A 4,814-nucleotide genomic window follows, 5' to 3' on the forward strand; every position below is an offset into this window, starting at 1 on the left:
ACTGCAAAGATGAATGTGGCCTGTGCGACAGGCCTCACCTAGTTGATGGTAGGCGCTTCAGCATCAAGCTGGATGAGACCTTCGAAGTGGATACAGTAAGTCACAACGACAAGTATTTTTTCTTAATTAAGCATGGCTTCTGCTTCTTTTGCTTCAACTTATAATTTTAATTTTTTACAATTCTACTAGCATATCCCCTGCAATGCAAGAATGTATGTCTTGGATAAGATTGGTTTCAATACTATGGTAAGTATGGAGGTAAAGAGAGTTCACTTGAGGACCAAGCATGGTTATACTTTTGCCGTAAAATTATACAATACAGAGAACTTCTCCCATTTTGAATGTTGGGGAGCACTATGCAAGGCATATGCATTTGAGCCTGATATGCTTATCACCTTAGATATTCGTCCGGAAGATGAAACAGAAGGTAATATCGACATCTGGGTTGATGTCAGATGCCTCTAGTTCTACCATTATGTGATTTTCTCAACCATATTTATTAAGTAATTTATATTATTTATTTAAAAATAATTGACAACTAATTTCTATTGACAGCTTATTTCCATTCAAGCAAACATGGCCGACGCTTGGTAGGCAGCACCTACTACTGCCCATGGCTAAACTAAACTTCGAGGAGATAAGTCATTATGTTTCATGGTTTGAGGATCTTGATACTGTCAAGAAAGGTTATTTTCCTGGACTTCGAGATATTATTACTCAAAACGTGCGACCATTAGTGTGCGTACTGAACTACGGTCAAATCTATTTAGGAAGGATGGTAAGATTTTTACTATTTGTCCTCAGTGCATCTTTTGCATATATTATTTTTTAAGCTAAACTTTATTGCTAAGTATATTACTACGATGATTCTTTAATAGGGACTCCCGATGAGTGTTGTGCCTCGTTGGATCGAGTCGAAAGGTCGCATGACAATGGTTAGCTTACGGCCAAGATATCCTGCATTGCACATGAGTGCATTCATCATTTCTCGAAGCGAGCAACTCTTAATAGTCAAAGACTGGAGAAAAATTGTGAAGGATCGCAGCAGAGAAGTACTAGGGTGCAGCAATCAGAAGCGCATCCCACAATTAGGAGACAAGTTCATCTGCATTCTCCAGTATGATGATGTAGGAGTGCTCCGCATGTTTTATGCTATTTTACCTGAGAGAGAGCAGCAGGAGTAGGTCCTAGGTATTAAGAACAATTAGTTAATGTTGATTATATATGACTATGATGATGATGAGAAGTTTTTATTATGTGCTACAATGTGTTAGAGTTGATGGTGATGCTGAGGAGGAGGAGTGATTATGAGTACTATGATGATGCTGATGATGATGATGAGGAGGAGGAGGAGTTGTTATTATAACTAGTGACCAAATTGTTATATGATGTCTCATGGACGAAAATTGAGGAGGAGTTGTTACACGACAATGATGTATTATGACGATAAGTTGTCAATGATATGATGATGATGATGATGATGATGATGATGAGTTATTATGTCATTGGCTGAAAGAACGGTGGTTTAGTTTCAAGTGAATGGATCCAAAGTGACCATTGGTCACTTTGGATCCATGCACTTGAAACTAATCTACGGTTCTTTCACCCAATGATGTAATAACTCATTCTGATGTAAAAACAATCTCTAAATTGCTACTGTATGAAAACTTGTATAATGGCGTATGAATAAGACATAAAACAAAAAATAAATACGTAATAATAGTAGTAGCGTGGGTAGAGAGGCGCGCTGCTAGTAACTACCAATAGAGCCCTCTACCAAAAGCACCACTACTAAGCAGGTATAGCAATAGTGCGGGACAACACACGCTATTGATACACTTTAGTTGTAGCGCCGTATCAGTAGCACGCCACCCCGCGCTACTGCTATACCTAAAACTGGCGCTACTAGTAGGCTTTTTCCTAGTAGTGATTAGTCACTTTGCTTGCAAGGCTTCTTATGATGTGCATTACCAAGAGGGCCCAGAGATACCTCTCCGATACTCGGAGTGACAAATCCTAATCTCGATCTATGCCAACCCAAAAAACACCTTCAGAGATACCTATAGAGCATCTTTATAATCACCCAGTTACGTTGTGACGTTTGATAGCACATAAGGCATTCCTATGTTATTCGGGAGTTGCATAATCTCATAGTCGGAGGAATATGTATTTGACATGAAGAAAGCAGTAGCAATAAAACTGAACGATCATTATGCTAAGCTAACGGATGGGTCTTGCCCATCACATCATTCTCTAATGATGTGATCCTGTTCATCAAATGACAACACATGTCGATGGTTAGGAAACTTAACCATCTTTGATTAACGAGCTATTCTAGTAGAGGCTTACTAGGGACATGATGTTTTGTCTATGTATCCACACATGTATCAAGTTTCCGGTTAATACAATTCTAGCATGAATAATAAACATTTATCATGAATAGGAAATATAAAATAACAACTTTATTATAGCCTCTAGGGCATATTTCCTTCAGTTAGGTGGACAACGGCCAGGATCCGACCTTACTAGTTCAATTAAAATTAATTTGCAGTACGCGTACAAAAGTCCCTTAAAAATAGACACACACAACTACAACGTAAGAAATCTAAAACTCATCCATAGGCTCCTTAAATTAGCGTATTATGTCAAGTTGTCTTTTTTCTCTCATATGTTTAAGCAGTTTCAGTTGAGGGAAATTCTAGAACAAACTAAGAAATTACTATAACATTCATTGCAAAATACTATTTTATTATGCATGATAGATAGTATTAATTAGCACTTGTTGATGTAAGAGTCACAAAAAAAATCATGGTGTATTATTGTTCACTATCCACTATCCAAAGTTTCAAAATTTAGTTCCTTAGGCTCACAACTAAAATAAAGTGGGGGATAAACTTGAATAAAAATTAGAATTAACTATAGTAGCTACGTGAAGGTACAAATATAGTAACAAAATAGTTATATGAAAAAAATATAAAGAACATTCAGAGAATAAATCGTCCCATTATCCCACGCCTTTCCTATTGCACGGCTGATCTTTATATGTGTGATACAAATACAATGCATACTTGGGGGGTTCTAAAATTGCTAAGATGGTCAAAGTAACCTTATATATAGAAGGTTATGCAATGTTTCATGTGGAGGAGTTATTTCATAGGAAGATTCTAGAAAATATCATTGATGAAAATATTAAATATAGTTAAGGAGAAAACTAGTTTGGGGAAAGTTCTAGAGCGAGATATTATGTGTATTAATAATGAAAGAACATGCGATGCCCCCATGTTTGGTTTTGGTAATTGATGACAATCTCTATGGACTAATGGTTGCCTTGAGTTATATTTGAAGGTTTTGTCCATAGGCTTTTCTTGAAGTCCATGTGTTGGTTTCAAGGAGTTTATGAGTTGACCAAGGTGCTATTAAGGAATTATCCAAAGATTGGTCATGTGAGTGTTGAGCTTATTGCAAGCATGTCTTGAAGAAGAAGATTATGTGATCATTCATTTTTACCTTCAAGACATCATCCAAATGAAGAGAGATGGAAAGATTCAAGGTTGATCTAGCCTAAGTACAGAGAGTGATTCAAGTTGATCAACACACAAAGCGCACAAGTTGTACCGAGAGGGACCAAGTGTTCCCATGGTATGGTAAGCATTGTCCATTACGCTTTGTGTACTAACCCATGGTCTACGTGAGAGTTCTTTGTGGGGTTAGGTATGTTTCCATGGTCTTGCGTCAAGAGGAAGATCCCATACAACCCATGGAGGATGACATCAAGTGGTGATCATCATCAAGTTTGCAGTGTGCAAGTTCAAGTGGAGCAACACAAAGACTGGCTCACCCATAATGGAGTATGGGGGAGCAATCAAGTTTGAATCTTGCCATCCATTGTGGTGTCAATGGACTTGTGAAGATGTGCCGAAGAGTCGCTCACCCATAGTGGACTATGGGGGAGCAATCATCTAGTCTTCATCGAGCCAACGCAATCAAGAAAGGTGGTCCAACTTGAGGGACTCAAGATCGTCATCATCTAGCTCAAGTGGACCATGTGCAAGGCAAAGGTTTTTCCTTGATAGGTTTTCTCTTTTACCAGTCTTGTGGTGGTAGTTGGGAGACCGGGTTATAGGATCGTTTGCCATACTATCAAGGGGGGCTCTGAAGTTGGTAGCTTGATCGTATCGTTAGTAGAGAGATCAAACCATTGCATCCTTGTATCATGTTTCTTGGTTCTTGTTTGGTTCTCTTTGTGGGTCTTAGAGCTTATGGTCATCTTGATGACAAGCTTGAGTTCATCGAAAACGGAGTTCGCATGCGTCTTCTATGATGTTTTCGGTGTTGGAGGTTTCACTGGTCTTATCCAAGGAAGGGTTCTCACCATTTTCTTATGGGCATTTTCTCATTTGCTTCTTATTGATATTTCTATCAAGATTGTGTTAGCCCTTGTTGCTAGCTTTCCAACAAACTTGGTTTCATCGAATTCGGAGCTCGTATGCGAAAGTTGTGGCTGTTTTGATATTGCCTGTTTTACATAGAGAGGTTGTACCGCCCCGTAGAGAGGTTGTACCGGTTGACTGGTACAACCGGTGTTTGGAGCGGTTGTACCGCTCCAGAATTGGTCCAGAGGTTGTACCGGCCATGTACCGCTCTGCCACCGGACTAGTTTCTGTTTTGGAGCGGTTCTTGGGCGGTTGTTGACCGGTTTAACCAGTTTAACCGGTACTACCGGTTCCCCAGGCTGTTGTACCGCTTAGAGCTTTTCCCAGGTTGGTTTTTCCTCTGCTTTGGCCGGTTGTACCGGTTCGTGCACCGGTTGTACC

Source organism: Triticum dicoccoides, chromosome 5B (genome assembly GCF_002162155.2).
Source record: "Triticum dicoccoides isolate Atlit2015 ecotype Zavitan chromosome 5B, WEW_v2.0, whole genome shotgun sequence".
Classification (NCBI taxonomy): domain Eukaryota; kingdom Viridiplantae; phylum Streptophyta; class Magnoliopsida; order Poales; family Poaceae; genus Triticum; species Triticum dicoccoides.